The sequence below is a fragment of the Lissotriton vulgaris genome, chromosome 11, assembly GCF_964263255.1.
Source record: "Lissotriton vulgaris chromosome 11, aLisVul1.2, whole genome shotgun sequence".
Classification (NCBI taxonomy): Eukaryota; Metazoa; Chordata; class Amphibia; order Caudata; family Salamandridae; genus Lissotriton; species Lissotriton vulgaris.
This window is the reverse complement of record NC_141699.1, coordinates 988322101-988343257: the sequence shown is the minus strand read 5'-3', so window position 1 is coordinate 988343257 and position 21157 is coordinate 988322101. Positions and strand designations below refer to the sequence as shown.

At 50.0% G+C, this 21157-nt stretch overlaps 1 pseudogene; it reads right to left on the bottom strand.

Moving 5' to 3' along the window:
- Positions 1-2010: 2010 nt before the first annotated feature.
- On the bottom strand, positions 2011-18232 carry LOC147683824 (uncharacterized; annotated as a pseudogene).
- Between the last annotated feature and the right edge of the window lie 2925 nt (positions 18233-21157).

Genomic DNA, 21157 nt, shown 5'->3' with positions numbered 1-21157 from the left:
GTGACATTGTCCACCAGTATGAGCCTGATGCCTAATGAAGTCTTGGGTCCCATGGAGTCCAATAATGTCAATGCCCGCCCTTTCAAAGAGGATGCTATGAACAGGTAAAGGAACCATGGAGCCGTTAGCTATCTCCCTGATTTCCCACTGGCCTGGCATGTAGGACATGACCTGCAGAATGCATCTAAGGTCACTCTCACCCGGGCCAGTAAAAGTGGGTGGCAAGCCTGGCAAATGTCTTGTCTGGCCTCAGTTGTCCTGCCTGGGATATATCATGAGCCAGAGCCAGTAGAAAGGTCCTGCTGTAGCACTGGGGGGGGGGGGGGGGGGGGGGGGGAGGGGGCGGGGGACGGAGGGACCAACAAATAGTTTGCTCCAGACTCATAAAACCTAGGCTCATTATATAGAAGGTATTTCTAAAATATACCAAGTGATCTCCAGAGGTGTCACCAGTTGCCTGGGCCTTAGTTTGCAACCTCAAGCCCTCAAGCATAGGGCACTCCTTTTGAGCTCTGCAGAACACCTTCTTGAAGGCCGTACTCAGCTTGCCAATCAGCCAGTGTAGGCAGGTCTCCCAGTTCAGCAATGTCCTCCCCTGTAGGTTCTGGGGCATCGTCTTCAGGCTCAGCCTTCTCCTGGACCATAGGAGTTTCTCAAGCCCTACAACACTTACCCTTTCTCTTTTTGAGAGCTACCTAGGCCATTTTTCCAATCCTCATTGAATGCCCTCTTGGACTACCATGGACCTTGTGCTCAGCCACGCCAACTCAGACAACCCTAATATCACCAGGTGAGTGTCTCTTTCCAAATAGTGTGCTCCAAGCCACTGCAGAGCAAACAATCCACAGGCATGTCAGGGTTCACAGCTACCCTCAGGAAACCTGAGATACCACCCACTCAAAGAGAACCAGAGACACAGGATTGTGACTTTCACGGTAGTCTACTATCTCAACGTGGTGGAACACATTAGGGATTTCCTGCTCTGGGGACACCAGATGGCACAGAGAGTAGTCATGATGGCCCTTGTTTCTCTCACTGCCTCAATCCACTGCCCATTGATGGTGACCCAGTGCTTATATTTGGAAGTATTAGTAAGCCTGTGGGCTACTGGCACTATTCCCCATGCTAACTGGGACAAGCTCCTCCACAAGCACCACACTAGCCAACCTTGGTGTCTGCCCACCAGTGGGGGGTGCACCATCTTCAGACATTTACCACTCATAACATTTGGGATGAAATTCCCTGACTTCTTTTTAGGGAACCGATTCTTCTTGTGGTCAGGAGGGGACTTGGAATCCTTCCCCAAAGAAATGTTTTCGGGGGCAGAGAGAACTCCTTTTTATTTTTGTTTCCCCCCTCTTTCTTCTTATAGAGACCCTGTCCACCCTTTTGGGGATACACCTCACATACCTTCTTGTGGACCCTGGTGCTGAGCCAGCGGCTCACATCATTAGCAAGCTCTCTGGGGTCAGTGAGCTTACTATCTAGTAGGGGTTGGTGAACTTTGTAAAACAATTGCTGGTCACGTGGTCTCTAGCAATCTGATTCTATAGCTCCATTCAATCACTCACATCACTCACTGCTCCTCACCCAACCATCCAGTACCTTGCAAAAGTGATTCACAACATCCACCTGGGACTGTTGGGGCAGCTTCTGGCTGGCCCAAAACATCTGCCTATACCTCTCAAGGATGAGACCATACTTCCTGGCAATGATGTCCTTCATGAGGGGGTACCTCATCTGTCCCCCTTTCCTAGAGCCAGTACTGCATCCCTCCCTTCACTAGGAATGTGCCTCCAGAGACTGTCTCCCCAATCCTCCTCAGGGACTCTGTGCATATCCAAGGGAACCTTATAAGCCTCCAACCACTTGCCAATATCATTCAAGTAACAAAGTTAAGCACTAGTTCCTTGGGTATGGACCTTTCTGTCTCTACGGGGCACTGGGGTAATGCTGCCACCATTGCTGTTGATCTATTAGAGCTGCTTGGCTTTTATCCCATGCTCTTGCTTACTCATCAGGAGTCAGCAAAATGCTGTTCCCCTCTAAATCCAGCCATATCTCCTCTAATGTAAGCTTGTCCAGCTCCAGCCTGAACTGTCTCTCAGCCTTCCTGAGGTTGTGAGAGGACACACTGCTCCCTGCCATAGCAGGAGGCTCTACACATGTGGGCAAGTTGTTCTCTTCCTCCTCTAGCTGCTCCAGATCAGGGATTGTGCCTAGGACCCCATCCTCCTCCTTCTCCTCGAAGTCCAGATCCTCATCCTCAGCACCATCTTCTTCCTGCTCCTCTGGGGTGGTCTTTATCCTCTTGCCTTCCTGAGAAGTCTACCTGGAGCTCTACCTTTGTGGCTTTCTTCCCTACATTCAGCCCCTTCTCCTTGCAAAGCTTTGGACTCCCACCTTTCTGAAGTAATCCCCGCTGATCAGCTCCATCTCTATTGTAGCAAAAAGATTGTGAGTCAAAGTTAAATTTGGAAAAAAAGAGGGGGGGGGATATGGCGGCCTTCTAGTGCAGTTGACCGCGAGCACTCCTTGAGTGCAGGCCTGTGATTCCCTTGGGAGACAAATGCTAGCGGTGGACCCCGTGGAGGATCATCGCAGGTAAAGGGCAGCTTAGCCATCTGCAGAGATGCGGATGTCAGTCTTGGGAAGGAGAGGTGACCATCAGCACAGGTTGTATTCCGGGGCACCGTGGGTAGTGTCAGCACCTGCTGGTCATTGCCAGAAGCTTCGCTGCTGGCTTTAGAACAGGAGACACAGAACCTCATTCCACAGAACCTGGAAGCGGGGATTAATGCCATATGTCAGCTCCATTTCCAATTTAGAAAAAAGGATAAGAGACAAACCTTTTATTTGGAAAAAGTCAAAAATAGCCAAAACTAAGGAGACTTTAGAAAACAATGGAATCTGATGTCAGATTATCTATATTGGATTTTAATGGCACTGCAAAAAGTACTGGATCCCACCACGGAACACCAATGTAAGAAATTGAGTTACTGGTAGAGGAGGGGTGGAAAGTGGAAACACTACTCAAGCAACAACCAGAATCCTTGTTAGGGTGAATCACAAAAGTCAGTAAATTAACCTGTGCTTAACCCATTAGTATCTAGCACAAAAGTGGTCATGCTTAACTTAGAGGCACTGTATTGTGTATTTATGCAGCACACAAACAGTAATGCAATGATAACACATCACAAAAAAATCCTAAAACTAATTTAGAAAAATAGTATGAATTTTAATAAACAAATTGATTCTATAATGATTAACTCCAACCAGTAGAACCTTAGTTATCAATGTTTTAAATTTTTAGGGAGATTTAGCATTTAAAAGATCAAAGTGTCAACCTCTGCTATCCGGTCGCACGATGGGGCCTGCCTTGCTCCCCTGAAGACTACCCTGCTGCTTTTAAGAGATCTGCCCTGCTGCTTAAGGCATGCTTTGCTCCCCAGAGGGCTTCCCTGCTGGTTCAGGCTTGCCTTGATGCCTGAACCCAGGACTACCAGAGTGACTCCAAGGGCTAGCTGGCTGGCCTCCTGTGTGAGCTACTGGGACATAAGTTCTAGAGACCTTGATCCCAGCAATCAAGCTCTGCTGAAGTGAGTCCTGTCCCCACCAAGTGGGTCCCACCAAGTCCTGTACACTTGGAAGTGGTGTTGAAGGCGCTGCTCCTGCTTAACCTTAAAAGTTTGTGACTTCAAAAATTCTTCCTCAAATATTAGCCTGAGACAGAACACCAGGGCCAACTTGCCACCAGATCCACTTAAGGTACATAGATGGTTGGCCTGACTCTGTGAAAGCGCCAACTACCTTCTTTTCCAAAGCAGCAAATCCTGTCCAGCAGTGCCTCTCAGCGAAGGTATTCAGCTTGTGGACCTCTCATCAACTACAGCCTCCAGCTTCAACCCAATGAAGATTTTTGACTTCCAAAAAGGTAGATATCTTCACCTCGAATCTGTCCTGAGGCTCCCCGATGAAGACGTCTCCTACTCGGACAATGCCGGCTGCCTTTCCCCACTGAACTACACCCTCTCATGAACTTTTCTTAGAAATTTCTTCTAAATCCGAAGTTAAGGTGAGAATGGTCCCACTGCCCCTTGTGTGTCAAATCCTTGATCCATTGTGCTCTGCCTTAACTTTTGACTTTACCCCTTCCCGGTCACATGTATCAATGCTAGGAGCCGTCCTGAAGAATTTGGATGCCACCTCTAGTGCGTGTGCCAAGGGTAAGGCGCCACAAGCTCACCCGACTACGTGGGGAAGATGTTGACAAGCAGAGGATTAGTTTGCAAGGTTCTACGTAACATGATTGTGTAGAGTGTACTGTGTTTTAGTCTTTTCTGATATATTCTGTTCATAAGAATGTAGGTCTAGCCAAAACTTGTGTAAATAGACATAATGTTTTTTTTTTTATTATTTGGTTTTAGGAGGAAAGGATTCATAATCATTTTATTGTTGATATGTGTCTAGAATTTTAACAGAATCCCACCAAGATATGAATGAATGAATGAAACATAATTTATAACGCGCAAACTTTGCCCAACGGGCGTCAAGGCGCCTAACCAAACAATGTCCAGAGTCAGAGAGCATGCTACTGATAGGCCTCGATGAAGAGCCGTTTTTTTAACCCTTTCGCTGCTGATGACGAGCTCAGCTCGTCATCACCCACGGGTGTCGTGTGCTGATGACGAGCTGAGCTCGTCATAACTGCAGCAAAAGTGCAATCTGCAGCACAGGGGAAAAATCCCCGCAGCAGCCATGTGGTTAATGCCTTCTTAAAAAGGGCCAGAGAAGGTTGTGCTTTTAACTCGGAGGGGAGGACATTCCACAATCTAGGGGCCGTAGAAGAGAAGGCCCTTCCACCCCATCTGACTCTATTTGTTCGAGGGACAAATAAGAGATTTTTATTAGCAGAACGAAGGCTTCTGCTAGGGGTGTAGGGGACAAGAAGGGAGCCAATGGCTTCTGAGCCTCCACCTGATAGAGCGCTGAAGACCAGGCATAGAATTTTGAAAGTGATCCTAAAATGGATCGGGAGCCAATGCAGGCTCTTCATGGCTAGAGGAGCTGTTAGGGGCGCCCAGAACAAATTTGGCAGCCGCGTTCTGAACGGTCTGAAGGCGTGAAATAAGGCTCTTATTAGCTTCTGCATACAGTGCATTACAATAATCCAGCCGTGATGCCACAAGAGCCACCACGGTCTGCTTACAGGCTTGGGGGAGAGATAATGGGCTATTTTCCTAAAAGTCTTAATGACTCCCCAACAAGTGGACACAGTTCGATAAACTTGCTGCGTCATAGCCAGTGACGTATCAATGATCACCCCCAGATTACGGGCTGATTTTACGGGCACAGGACATACTCCCAGATAGGGGGCCACCAGTCACTGGACCATATGTTTTGGTCTTTGCCGAAGATCAAGACCTCGGTTTTCTCTCTGTTCAGCTTCAGTGAGTTTAGAATCATCCATTCAGAGACTCCCTGCATGCAGTTTCTGAAGCTGAACGCGGAGGTACTCACCGAGTGGGAGAGAGACACCATGATCTGCGTGTCATCGGCGTATGTTTAATATGTTTTTTAAAAACAAAAAACCTACTATGAATTTTAACTCCTTTGTATTTTTATATGTGTCTTTTATGATTATTTATGATCGAATAAAGACAAATTTGAATTTGCTAAAGACAAGCAGAACTCTTGAACAGTTCAAATACCTAGAGCTAGTTGTATGCTCTTTAACCAACAACAGAATTTGGTATGCATGGTTGACTCACCTTAATCTGCACTTCTTTGGCCCTGAAGAAAGCCATGTCACCTCTACGAAGGGCACAGCGGATGAAACATGTCGACCAGTTAGAGTCTATGACAGGTTGAATCCTCCTGCCGTAGCCCACTTGTTTTAATCCTGACCTCTGGAATGTCCTATTAAAGTTTGTTCAGACATACCAGGGAGTTATTTTAATCTCACTTTCACCCTCCTTCTGCACTTGCCCCCACGCCCGGCTCATCTGAAGGTTTTGAATACCTCTGGAATACATCATAAAACATCCCTGAGCTCCCTCATCTCAGTGAGCGGGTTTTAGACCGCACTGCGACTAGGTTTACTTTTGTCAGGTCGAAATTGTAATTTAAAAGTGCACTATATGCTGCAGTGGTAGGCCTGAGACATGTTTTAAAAGGCTACTTTAGTGGGTGGCACACAGAGTGATGCAGTGTCACTAGTAGTATTTAATTTACTGGCCCTGGGTACCTGGAGTACATTATACTAGGGACTTATAAGTAAATTAAAGGGTAGATTCAGGTGTACACCAATATTACCAAGTTTAACCCCTTCGCTGCTCATAACGAGCACAGCTCGTTATGAGGAACACTGGAGCTGTGCTTATGACGAGCTGAGCTCGTCATGAAACTATGGTATTCAAATAATGTCAGCACAGGAGGGGAAAAGCCATAGCAGCCAAGGTGTTAAAGGAAAGAGCACCAGCACTTTAGCACAGACTAGCAGTGGTAAAGTACACAGAGGCATACAGTCAACAAAACAAATTCAGCTACAAGGAGGCAAAATGTTTGGGGGAAGACCTCACCAAGGCTATTGGGTCTAACAGGAGTACATAGTGGAATATAGAAATACAGGAGCTGGATGAAATGTAGTGTCAACAAAACTAACATTTACTGAAAATCTTTGTTAATGTTAAATAAGGGTTCTTCTGTTCATTAGACAGTAGAATTTCTTTTGAAGAACAAAAGAATAGTGTTATAAAAACCTCTGCTGAAGTGAAGTTATGGGTACTGAACAAAATTAAAATTACCCTGAAATTCGCCAGTTATTTTCAGCTGGGTGAGCCACAACTTTCACCCCCAGTAGGTGAAAAAAAATGCACACAGTGTTCAAATCACTGAAAAAAATACCTTGGACCATACTAGTTTATAGTTTAAATATGTATTTGTAATTCTTCCTGAAACAGGGAAACATTCATATTGGCGTAGGAATGGTCTGTTTAAAGGATGAGGGAAGGTGGACCTGGATAAAAAGTGTTACTTGGGCAGCTGGAATTGATAGGCCATCCTAGGAGAGACACTGGCATTGCCACAACACCACAAGAAATTGCGACTGTCAGCGGCTGTACATACTTTCCAAACTCCAGGGAAACCATGTATGGATCTGAATCAGAATAATCATCATCTAGATCATCATTGAACAAGTCCCATTCAATCTCCAAAGTCTGTTAGGTCATCGCCTGCCCATACAGCTGTAAGCATCAAGAGCATCTCTCCTAGTTCATACCCACCACCTCGTGTTCGTCACTCTCGAATGGATCATTGCTCTCTCGCTGATGGAACAAGAATTTGCAAGTAAGCAACTTGCTGGATAAATCCTCTCATATAAAACCATAATAAATTACTAATAATTGTTTGTAGTACTAATTTCACACAATATTCTTACACATATTAGAAGAAGGGGAAGCTTGCCTATGTGTCTACTAACAAGTAAACGGAGTGCAACTAAAATGGCAGCTAAAACGCGAGAAATAAACTGTGCATGCGCCAATTCATGACGTCATAACGCTTGGAGGGAAAGCGTTGCTTCTGCGCAGTAACACCAAATATATATATATATATATTTTTTAAGTTTTCAAAAACATTTATTGAGGAAAATCATGGCAGACACAATACACTGTGCAATACTGCAGCTCAAATCGACAAAATACAGATTAGAGCAAGTGTTTAGTAACAGGTAGATTACATCTTTCAGCAACTTAAAAAACTTGAAAGTTGAAATCACAGCTCCACTATACTGAGGTCCCTCCCCCCAGGGGGAACACACACAAAAAAGCAACATCAGTGGGGGTACTAAAAAAGCAGGGGCGCTTATGGAAAGGGAAATAGCAGTCACTGACCAGCACCGGCGGCCGCTGCGGACACAGGGCCGGCGGGGAGCGCAGGAGAGGCAGCGCCACTGGGATGTGAGCGGGAAAGGAGATAGGTAACCAGAGGGCCCCAAATGTCAACAGGTCGAGACCTGGCAGGCATTAAATCCCAGAACTCCGATAGGAAAGTCTGGCACCAAGAGGCATCGTCCAACCAACTCTCGGCTTTGGGAGCAGGCCGACGACCCCAATACATGGCCACCCTGCACCTAGCAAGGACAAGCAGCATCGTGATCAGACTTTGAGAAGCATCAGGACAGAATTTAACGAAGCAGAGAAGGCACAGGGGTGGATCGGGGTGCACTGCAGTGCTGGTGATGTCAGAAATGGTGGAACACACCACCCGCCAGAACTTAGAGATCTTAGGGCATAGCCATGCTAAATGGGCAAAGTCCACGGCAGGGGCAGCGCACCGCACACAATTATCTCCAGGAATTATCCCGAGCCTGTGCAGCTGCACTGGGGTGCGGTACAGCCTGTGTAAATACTTGAAATGGATCAGACGGAGCCGGTAGTTTGGTGACAGCTTTTTCATCTGATTACAGCAATATAGCCAGTCAACCTGCGAAATGTCGATACCGAGATCCGCACCCCATGCCTCCAGCACACGATCCAAGGAAATGGTGGCGGACATTAGGTTGAGAGCGTATAGTCTGGTGACTAATTTGTGTGGCGACTGGGAAGTATATATGAAATCCAGAGCCGGCATGATGGACGGTTGCCGAGGGAATGTGGGGTGCAGTGTCCGGCAGGTGGCTCGCAGCTGATAGAATAAAAGCGTGTCCAGCGGCACTGAGGAGTCAGGAAGAGAGTAGAAGGTGTTCTCTGAGTATAGATACGCCACCATCCTCAAACCTAACCGCGTCACATGTCTAGACATGCTGGAAGACTGAAGTGAGGGGAAATCTGGGTGGTTCACTATTGGCACGGAGTTGGCAGAGAGCCGAGGGATGCTAGAAAGCCGACGCAGGTTAGACCAGGCCCATCGCAGCGTCTCAACTTAGTTGAGCTCCGCCTGAGGGCGAACTGCGGGTGCAAACAAAGCCATGGACAAAGGCAAGGGAGAAGCCACATCCGTCTTGACTGCAACGTGAGGCTGATAAGGGGTAGGGTGAATCTAAAACTACAGTAAGCTGGCCTGGACACACAAGGCATAGATCCTGAAGTCAGGCGTGCCCATCCCACCGGCAGACATGGGGAGAGTAAGGATATCAAAAGCTACTCTTGGCTGTTTACCTGCCCAAACGAGATAAATGATTAGGGAGCATAATTTGCGAAAGAAATGAGAAGCGAGAGGGATAGGGAACAAATCGCGATTGCGATTCGGCCCGCCAGAGATAGCAGAAGTCGGCTCCATGATGAAATCCTGGATTCTAGCCAGTCCACCGCACACCCGAAGTTAGACCTTCACAGTTCATCCAGATCCCTATTCAGCCAAATACCCAAATAGCGCGTGGGGCCAGAAGCCCACACAAACAGAAAGTCAGGTGGTAATGGCACAGTGGCATCCATCAAGGGGAATAGAAAAGACTTGCTCCAGTTTACCTGGATGCCCGAAAGCCTGCCAAAGCGTATGATTTCCCGGACCAAGGGGCTGAGGTTCTCCTGAGGATGGCCGACATATAGGGTAACATCGTCCGCGTACATTGAGACGAGCAGGGAATGGGACAAGAAACCAATACACCTGTAATTGTGGTGCTGCCGAAGCCTGGCGGCCAGGGGTTCCATCACGATGGCAAAGAGCATGGGCGATAACAAGCACCCCTAGTGTGTGCCACGTTAAATACGAATAGGGTCGGAGACCTGGCCATTATTGTAGAGACGTGCCGAGGGATTGGTGTAAAGGAGTTTAACCTTACGCAGAAAGATTTCACTGAAGCCCATACGCGGCAAGATGTAAAATAAAAAGGGCCACTCCAGCGTATCGAACGCCTTAGTGGCATCCAGCAGGGCAGCCACAGCCAGTAGGTTAGGATTAATTTGATGCAAAACTGAGAAGATTTTGCAATGGTTGTGCGAGGTTGCCCTACCGGGAATCAAACCTGATTGATCGGGGAGAGCAATGGTGGGATTAAGTAAAAGAAGGCGGGAGGCGATTAATTTAGCAAAAATGTTGTTATCTATGTTAATGAGGGAAAGGGGGCAGTAGGAGTCTCGACGGTCGGCAGGCTTGTCGGGTTTCAGAAACAAGGTTATCATCGCCTCATGCAAGGACGGCGGGAAGAGACCGGTATCAAAGGATTCATTGTACATAGCCGCCAGATGTGGTTCCAAGAGATCGGTGAACGTTTTGTAGAACGAAGCTGGCAGGCCGTCCAGGCCAGGGGCCTTGTCTCCAGGTAGACTACTGATGGCAGCCAGTATTTCCTCCCTGGAAAACGGTTCATCAAGGAATTTACGGTGGTATTCTGACAGCCAGACCAGCGCAATAGATTCAAAGTATTGATCAAATTCCTCCCGTGGCAGAGGAGTACCAGCAGAATAGAGTTGTGAATAAAAATCGAGAAAGCGGGATTTTATGTCCTCCGTGGAGGTAGTCCTGTCCGGGCCACCATCACTGAGGGCCGTTATATAGGAGGCAGCACGCGGCAGACGAAGAAGGTTGGCAAGAGTACGCCCCGGGTGGTCCCCCCACACCAAAGCGACGTGCCCGGCCCACTCTGCCCAAAAAAGGCAGTTCGCGGCCAGCTTCATCCGAGAACTCAGTGTGTTTTTGGCGTAGTAGCGCCAGCTTCTCAGGACTGAGGTGTGCCGCCTGGGCAGCATCCAGATCCTTAATTTCCTCCTCAAGCTTAACCAGAGTGGTACGAATAGAGCGGAGGACGCCGGTCTGTTTAGAAATACATTCACACCGAATAACGGCCTTAAACCCTTCCCATAAGGTGGAGGCAGAGTCGATGGAACCCGCATTTAAATCGAAATAGTTGGTTATCACGGTTTGGATGTCTGCACAAAAAGCAGAATCACGGAGGGCGTTAGGGGGGAGACGCCAGGTGAAAGCCCGTTGCAGGGAATGAGGAGGGCTAAGACAGGTCTGGACCGGTGCATGATCGGAGAAGGTGCGAGCCATGTGCACTGGATTTGTGAGCCAAGACAAAACGTCCGGCGAGGTCAGCCAAAAATCAATTTGCGACCAGCAGCCCCTCGCGCCAGTAAAGCAGGTGCCTTCCCGAGCATCGGGGCAGAAGTGGCGCCAAGCTTCATAAAGAGCGTTATCGGTTCAAATAGACGTGAGAGCTGCAGCTGCACGCGGATGGGACGTATAGGTCCAAGGTCGCCAATAGAGTGACATTAAAATCTCCACCCCAATCTACCGTCGCGGGCCCGAAGGAGGAAATGAGGTGGCAGGTGTGATTAAAAAATTCCGAGTTATCGGAGTTGGGGCCGTAGACCGCGGCAATCGTAACGGGCTGAGCCAGTAGTAAACCATGGAGGATCACATATCTACCGTCTGGATCGAGGAGTACCCGGGCGGCCTGCCAAGGGAGGCCCTGGCACATCAGAATGGAGACTCCCCTGGCATACGACGAGTAGGTGGAGGAGTGGAATTCCCCCCAATAACGGGATTGGAGTCTGGAGACCAATCCGGGCAACAGGTGCGTCTCCTGTAATAGACATATATCTACTTTGTGTCGCTGTAAGTTTTAGTGAATCAGTCGGGCCTTGCAGAGGTCATTCAGGCCCCGGACATTCCAAGTCCAACAGACGATGTCAGCCATAAGGGGGCGGTTCAAAGTGTAGCACAACACACCGCAGACTGCAAGCTAGGCAGACAAGCACAGAGCAAATGAGAAAGAGGAAAGTCAGAAGGTGGCAGGGAGCAGTACAGGTAGGAGGCAGCGCAAGCAAATTGAACGGCCCTCGGAGGAATTCCACAAACAGGGCAGTGAGGGAGAGGAGCGCAAGCATCTAACTGACGGGCATTGCTGAGAGAGCAGAGCACGCGGGTGGGAAGTGATAGCGCCCCACAAACCAAACCACAAGAGGCGCAGCTTATAAGGGGGAGGAGGGACCAGTGGAGCAACATGTTGACCAACAATATATGACCAATGAGCGTAAACAAAACAAATCAGAGACCACAATGCAGTGCAGCAGACAAGACATACTGCGGATAGCAATCGTCTTGAGGCGAGGCGATGCGATGCAGGAAGCACAATGCAGTGTCAAGAACAGTACATGTGGAAGCAGTATACAACAAACATACAGTGGTGAAAAAAAGCCACAACCCCAATAGAGGAGCAAGAGGCCCCCATAGAAAACCTCACCTACCCCAATCGAACAGTACCTTGCAAAGAAACCCCCCCAACCCTGCACCCACTCCAACCCCCCAATTAGGCAGAGTCACCAACCCACCCCACCCCGCTCCCCCATCACACCAATCAATCAACCCCAACCGGAATGATTGAGGATGAAAAAAAGACCCCCAACCCCACTCCAACCCCCCAATCAGGCTGAGACACCAACCCGCCCCACCCCAGGAACCCACAACCAGGAAGGGGAAAAACAGCAGAGCAAGCGGGAATCATCCTGTGAGGGCATGGCAGGGCTAGGCATACACCCTCACAGTAAAGCATGGTGACCAAGCTTGGGTAGAATCAGACATCACATAAACAAGGGAGAACAACAGCAACATAGAATAGCACTTCAGTCATTGTCACTGAGGCGGTCCGCAGCCGCGGATGGGGATTGAGATGGTGGTGGCCGGGATGTTTTGTCGAGCTTCTTGGCGAACGCCAATACCTCCTGAGGATGAGGGAAGACAAGAGTCTTTGCACCCTGGCGGACCTTGAGCTTCACCGGATAGGCCAAGGAGCATGGGACCTCATGTTTCTGTAGGATTCGCTTGCAGCAAGGAACTCCTGCCGGGCCCCTGAACACGCGTGGTGTAGTCTGGGAAAAAGGAGAGGGTGTTGCCCTAGTGGACGATGGTGCCTCTGTCCCGCGCAGCTCTGAGTATGGCGTCGCGGTCCCGGAAATTGAGCAGTTTAGCATTGATGGGGCGGGTGGGCAGACCGGGACCGGGACGAGGACCAAGGGAGCGGTGCGCTCCACAATGAAAACAGAGTGGAGGAGGTTGCCGAAGAGTTCTTTGTCCAGGGTCTCCACAAAGTCCTCCATACAGGAGATGTTGGTCGATTCCGAAAGGCTCGTTATGCGGAGATTGCTCCGGCGGGAACGGGCCTCCAAATCCTCATTTTTCTCACCGATGACCGCAGGGATCTTATCCATTTGCAACAGTTTTTGACGATCCTGCGTGGTGGCATCTCCTGCTTCGGAGACCCGGGACTCTGGAACACTCCGGATGGGACGACCTGCGGAGATCGAAGGCGATCTTGGGCTGCTTCGGGTCGGACTTTCCCAGGGCAAAGAAGGCTGTCAGCTGACCAGCACGCCAGTGATGGGGACCCACACACGTGGGACAGCAAGGTCAGGGATGCGCTACCTGTGTCGAGAGCCACCAGCACAGCAATGTGAGGGAGCGTAGTCGTGCGGCTAAGGCAACCAGAGGGTGGAGGGTGAGAAAATGGCGACCACGCAATGGAATCAGTGGTGGGTAGACTGCACCCACACCCGGAGGGTAGTCAAGCAGGAGGAGGGGCACCAGCTGGGGTAGTGACCGGTATCAGGCAGCATCAAGCACAAGCAGGGACCCCGGTTCAGGGGCGTGGTCACTACGCCGGCCCCCTAGGCTAAGGTAGAGCAGGAGAGAGGGCACCGCACCCACACAGCATGAGGCCAAAGGTCGAGTCCACCAGCGCGGCCGGAGCAACGGCCCACGAGAACGAGGCCTTCACAAGGCGACCATGCAGGCCTTTCCGCTGTAGCGCCGACTCAGGAAGTCACTGTCCTGCATGTGGGGGGTACCTAGGCCTGACAGCAGTGAGAGCACAGCTGGGGTAGTGACTGGTATCAGGCAGCACCAAGCACAAGCAGGGACCTCGGTTAAGGGGCGCGGTCAGCACGTGGGCCCCCAGGCGAAGGAAGAGCAGGAGAGAGGGTGCTGCACCCACACATCATAAGGCCAAAGGTCGAGTCCACCAGCGTGGCCAGAGCAAAGGCCCACCCGAACGAGGCCATCACAAGGTGACCATGCAGGCCGCTCTGCTGGAGCGCCCAGTCAGGAAATCACTGTCCTGCATCCGGGGGGTGCCTAGGCCCGACAGCAGTGAAAGCAGAGCACAGGTGGGCCACACAGGGAAGCAGGCAATGGGCTGGAGACTCATTGGTGATGTCCACTTGGTAGGGCGGTATGACGGGCCGAAGGGGGAATCGCACACCATGCAGAGGGCCGCCCCGGCGATGAGACGCGGGGGTCCGCCGCTCCGAGCACCAGCGGCCGCCGTCAGATGCGGCCAGGAGGTGGTGAGAGTGCGTGATGTCATTCAGGCCACGGCGCTCCGGACCGGTGGTTGAACACACGGACCCCCAACCCCGCCAGCAACACCCCGAATGCAGCATCACTCACCGGGTGCCACAATGTCTTGGCTCCGGACCCCTCGCCAGCAGCATGCAGCACCAGGGTCCCGCCGGCCCCAGAGAGAGTCGGAGCGGCCCACACAGGAGGCAGCACGCAGTCCGGGCACAGGTTGCAGTCGACGTATCTTGGCCGCGGAGATGAGCTGAGGAGCAAGAGAAGGCACAGCCAACGCCTCTCACTGTGCAGCGCCTGAATCCATCGTCGAGGTGCAGGTAGGAGAAGAATGCCTGCAGGATACTGTCGAAATGTTAAGCTTGGCCGGCAGAGCCCACTCAAGGAGTGGCCATCTTGCAGCCGGCCAAGCCACGCCCCGCAGTATCACCAAATATGGCCACTTCAGAACTCACATGCTAAGCATCTGCTCTGCTCGAAATTAAACCTTGGATTGTACTAAGTGCTACTGCATAAAGAATTCTTTTTATTAAATGGGATTAGAGTAGAGATAAGTGGTATGCAATGAAATCATTTTATTTGAATGTAACATTTTGTCTTTTTGATTTCTCTGTTAGTTTGTAATTGGGCCTAAAGGAGAGTTGAGGCTAATAATCACGTGGTCCATGTGCACAGGTGCATTAGAAACAACTCCGGAGTCATGATCTCAAGTCTTGGAACCCGATCAATGACTCCCCTTTCCCATGTCCTGAGAAACGATGGAACATCCTGAAGACTCAATGGACACATGTATAAATGTTACACAATGCTATAAAGACATTATGAAAACAGGTGGGAAATAAAGCTTGGGTGAAACAAATGAATGGGCGGGAACATAAGACAATGCTCTTAAGAAAAAGTAGTAAACTTAGCATGGTGCGATGATCATCCCCTTGGCTTGTCCCAATCAGAATTAGCAGTTTACACAATTTTGAAACATTTGGGGGCGGAACATGCCATCAAAAGGTATAATTGGGGTAGTTAGTTAGATGAAGTAGCCTGATCGCTGCCAGAGCGGTGAGAGATAGAGATGCTGTCCGAATGCTGATTGAAATACCTAAAAGCAGACTTAGAATTTTTTAACAGATAAAACTAGGAAGGAGTTTTACAGAAGAATCGAGGAGGCAATAGAACTAGGAAGGAGATTTGCAGAAGAATCGAGGAGGTAATTAGCACCAGAGAAGGGTTTGACGCTGGCATTAAATCCAGAAGAGGTTATCTGCCCTCTCCTAATCCTGCCCTGAACCTGTCAACTTTTCTGAGGGGCCCAACTCTTGGCGAGAGGGGTCTGATCTTGCACCATCCTAGGCAAATGTAATATGTGTATTTTGTCAATGTGCCTTTTCTCTCTATCCTCTTTTTCCTGAGGTACTCGTCGCTAAAATGTATAGTCTAATTCTTACCTCTTCAGAATGATGGAGTTAACACTGTCATTTGTAATTGGTTTCACCTTAAAAATTAAAATAACCCTTAAATCTAAACTGAGTCTGTGGTCATTAATGAATAAACCAGGAAATTTGTTCTTTGTGAAATTATCAATACTAATCAACTAAAATAGATCCATGTGTAAGAAAGAGCTTAGTAATTAAATAGGCTCGAAATTTGTAGGCAGATCGGACATATAGACAATCCCTAAATTGATCTCCAGTGAATTTCATCGACTGGATATTGTAAGTGAGTGTGGTTTATGTGCCCGAATGTGTGTATATTAGTGATAATTGTCCGCAGGTTGGTGTCTCACTGGATCATCGCTCTTGGATGAACTCCCAAATGCATCTCCTCTGCTTGGCCTGATACCTGCTTGAGGAACCCCCTTTGGGCCGCGGCTGTGGCTCTCTGATATATTCATATGGATAAGCATGCTTGTAAAAACAATTCCCTCCAAATGGACAACTCCCTTTACCCTCATTAAAATAACGGCATGACTTGTTGCTCGTGACCTACTTGTAATTCTGGATGAGTTTCTGTTTTTCCTGCTTTTCCTCGATCCAATATTCACTTGGAACAACAATATTTGATTCCGCATCTAGGATTAAATGATCTTGCTCTAAAACTGCTTGGCACTCCTCCACTTGCGGATGAACTGCAGTATGTGTGGTTGTAGTTGGAGAGGATCCCAAATGGCCCCTCACTGGGTTTAACCTTTTCATAAATCACTTCCATGCACACTCTGCACACCATGTCCTTACTCCACTGTACAGAAAAAGAGAGGTCCAAGTCCTCATGTGCCTCCATGCAGGACTTTATGTGCTCCGACCTCTGAGCAGTGTCAACTGGATGGTCAACTCTGGGCTGCTCTCCAGATTGTCATGCTAATCCTACATTACCTTTGCTTGCTCAGGAGCTTCTGGAACAGATGGTGTGACTGGGGCATGTCCACAGTTAGGTTGCCCGGGTACAAACTAATACATTAACCCAGTATTCAATGCATTGCATCGACACAGTGTGTTGGGACTCTTCCACTTCGGTACCAGTTGTGCTCATCTCTGCAGTCGTGCTCACTTCAGTACATGAGACCGGGCTCAATACTGGGACAGACGAATCCACAGAAGTCCTTCCATCAAGTACCAGCTCCTGGTCCTTTATTTGCTCATATCTTCACTGGTCGCCGTAGGTGCAGCACCCTCGCTGGTAGTACCTGCAGTAAATTGTAGGATGACTGCTATAGAGATAATGGGAGTATCTGTAGCAGTGGCGTAGCTGAGGGGGGATCTGTCCCCCAAAAGCTCTGTTTTTTGGGCCGGTGGAGGCGAGCACCTTGGGTCTGTCCACTACCACCACCCCGCGAACAAGTTGTCTGTCGGCTGCCACCCCCTCCCTTCCTCCCCCCCAAATCAAGTTGTCTGTTGGCCAGCAGTATACAACAAACATACAGTGGTGAAAAAAAGCCACAACCCCAATAGAGGAGCAAGAGGCCCCCATAGAAAACCTCACCTACCCCAATCGAACAGTACCTTGCAAAGAAACCCCCCCAACCCTGCACCCACTCCAACCCCCCAATTAGGCAGAGTCACCAACCCACCCCACCCCGCTCCCCCATCACACCAATCAATCAACCCCAACCGGAATGATTGAGGATGAAAAAAAGACCCCCAACCCCACTCCAACCCCCCAATCAGGCTGAGACACCAACCCGCCCCACCCCAGGAACCCACAACCAGGAAGGGGAAAAACAGCAGAGCAAGCGGGAATCATCCTGTGAGGGCATGGCAGGGCTAGGCATACACCCTCACAGTAAAGCATGGTGACCAAGCTTGGGTAGAATCAGACATCACATAAACAAGGGAGAACAACAGCAACATAGAATAGCACTTCAGTCATTGTCACTGAGGCGGTCCGCAGCCGCGGATGGGGATTGAGATGGTGGTGGCCGGGATGTTTTGTCGAGCTTCTTGGCGAACGCCAATACCTCCTGAGGATGAGGGAAGACAAGAGTCTTTGCACCCTGGCGGACCTTGAGCTTCACCGGATAGGCCAAGGAGCATGGGACCTCATGTTTCTGTAGGATTCGCTTGCAGCAAGGAACTCCTGCCGGGCCCCTGAACACGCGTGGTGTAGTCTGGGAAAAAGGAGAGGGTGTTGCCCTAGTGGACGATGGTGCCTCTGTCCCGCGCAGCTCTGAGTATGGCGTCGCGGTCCCGGAAATTGAGCAGTTTAGCATTGATGGGGCGGGTGGGCAGACCGGGACCGGGACGAGGACCAAGGGAGCGGTGCGCTCCACAATGAAAACAGAGTGGAGGAGGTTGCCGAAGAGTTCTTTGTCCAGGGTCTCCACAAAGTCCTCCATACAGGAGATGTTGGTCGATTCCGAAAGGCTCGTTATGCGGAGATTGCTCCGGCGGGAACGGGCCTCCAAATCCTCATTTTTCTCACCGATGACCGCAGGGATCTTATCCATTTGCAACAGTTTTTGACGATCCTGCGTGGTGGCATCTCCTGCTTCGGAGACCCGGGACTCTGGAACACTCCGGATGGGACGACCTGCGGAGATCGAAGGCGATCTTGGGCTGCTTCGGGTCGGACTTTCCCAGGGCAAAGAAGGCTGTCAGCTGACCAGCACGCCAGTGATGGGGACCCACACACGTGGGACAGCAAGGTCAGGGATGCGCTACCTGTGTCGAGAGCCACCAGCACAGCAATGTGAGGGAGCGTAGTCGTGCGGCTAAGGCAACCAGAGGGTGGAGGGTGAGAAAATGGCGACCACGCAATGGAATCAGTGGTGGGTAGACTGCACCCACACCCGGAGGGTAGTCAAGCAGGAGGAGGGGCACCAGCTGGGGTAGTGACCGGTATCAGGCAGCATCAAGCACAAGCAGGGACCCCGGTTCAGGGGCGTGGTCACTACGCCGGCCCCCTAGGCTAAGGTAGAGCAGGAGAGAGGGCACCGCACCCACACAGCATGAGGCCAAAGGTCGAGTCCACCAGCGCGGCCGGAGCAACGGCCCACGAGAACGAGGCCTTCACAAGGCGACCATGCAGGCCTTTCCGCTGTAGCGCCGACTCAGGAAGTCACTGTCCTGCATGTGGGGGGTACCTAGGCCTGACAGCAGTGAGAGCACAGCTGGGGTAGTGACTGGTATCAGGCAGCACCAAGCACAAGCAGGGACCTCGGTTAAGGGGCGCGGTCAGCACGTGGGCCCCCAGGCGAAGGAAGAGCAGGAGAGAGGGTGCTGCACCCACACATCATAAGGCCAAAGGTCGAGTCCACCAGCGTGGCCAGAGCAAAGGCCCACCCGAACGAGGCCATCACAAGGTGACCATGCAGGCCGCTCTGCTGGAGCGCCCAGTCAGGAAATCACTGTCCTGCATCCGGGGGGTGCCTAGGCCCGACAGCAGTGAAAGCAGAGCACAGGTGGGCCACACAGGGAAGCAGGCAATGGGCTGGAGACTCATTGGTGATGTCCACTTGGTAGGGCGGTATGACGGGCCGAAGGGGGAATCGCACACCATGCAGAGGGCCGCCCCGGCGATGAGACGCGGGGGTCCGCCGCTCCGAGCACCAGCGGCCGCCGTCAGATGCGGCCAGGAGGTGGTGAGAGTGCGTGATGTCATTCAGGCCACGGCGCTCCGGACCGGTGGTTGAACACACGGACCCCCAACCCCGCCAGCAACACCCCGAATGCAGCATCACTCACCGGGTGCCACAATGTCTTGGCTCCGGACCCCTCGCCAGCAGCATGCAGCACCAGGGTCCCGCCGGCCCCAGAGAGAGTCGGAGCGGCCCACACAGGAGGCAGCACGCAGTCCGGGCACAGGTTGCAGTCGACGTATCTTGGCCGCGGAGATGAGCTGAGGAGCAAGAGAAGGCACAGCCAACGCCTCTCACTGTGCAGCGCCTGAATCCATCGTCGAGGTGCAGGTAGGAGAAGAATGCCTGCAGGATACTGTCGAAATGTTAAGCTTGGCCGGCAGAGCCCACTCAAGGAGTGGCCATCTTGCAGCCGGCCAAGCCACGCCCCGCAGTATCACCAAATATGGCCACTTCAGAACTCACATGCTAAGCATCTGCTCTGCTCGAAATTAAACCTTGGATTGTACTAAGTGCTACTGCATAAAGAATTCTTTTTATTAAATGGGATTAGAGTAGAGATAAGTGGTATGCAATGAAATCATTTTATTTGAATGTAACATTTTGTCTTTTTGATTTCTCTGTTAGTTTGTAATTGGGCCTAAAGGAGAGTTGAGGCTAATAATCACGTGGTCCATGTGCACAGGTGCATTAGAAACAACTCCGGAGTCATGATCTCAAGTCTTGGAACCCGATCAATGACTCCCCTTTCCCATGTCCTGAGAAACGATGGAACATCCTGAAGACTCAATGGACACATGTATAAATGTTACACAATGCTATAAAGACATTATGAAAACAGGTGGGAAATAAAGCTTGGGTGAAACAAATGAATGGGCGGGAACATAAGACAATGCTCTTAAGAAAAAGTAGTAAACTTAGCATGGTGCGATGATCATCCCCTTGGCTTGTCCCAATCAGAATTAGCAGTTTACACAATTTTGAAACATTTGGGGGCGGAACATGCCATCAAAAGGTATAATTGGGGTAGTTAGTTAGATGAAGTAGCCTGATCGCTGCCAGAGCGGTGAGAGATAGAGATGCTGTCCGAATGCTGATTGAAATACCTAAAAGCAGACTTAGAATTTTTTAACAGATAAAACTAGGAAGGAGTTTTACAGAAGAATCGAGGAGGCAATAGAACTAGGAAGGAGATTTGCAGAAGAATCGAGGAGGTAATTAGCACCAGAGAAGGGTTTGACGCTGGCATTAAATCCAGAAGAGGTTATCTGCCCTCTCCTAATCCTGCCCTGAACCTGTCAACTTTTCTGAGGGGCCCAACTCTTGGCGAGAGGGGTCTGATCTTGCACCATCCTAGGCAAATGTAATATGTGTATTTTGTCAATGTGCCTTTTCTCTCTATCCTCTTTTTCCTGAGGTACTCGTCGCTAAAATGTATAGTCTAATTCTTACCTCTTCAGAATGATGGAGTTAACACTGTCATTTGTAATTGGTTTCACCTTAAAAATTAAAATAACCCTTAAATCTAAACTGAGTCTGTGGTCATTAATGAATAAACCAGGAAATTTGTTCTTTGTGAAATTATCAATACTAATCAACTAAAATAGATCCATGTGTAAGAAAGAGCTTAGTAATTAAATAGGCTCGAAATTTGTAGGCAGATCGGACATATAGACAATCCCTAAATTGATCTCCAGTGAATTTCATCGACTGGATATTGTAAGTGAGTGTGGTTTATGTGCCCGAATGTGTGTATATTAGTGATAATTGTCCGCAGGTTGGTGTCTCACTGGA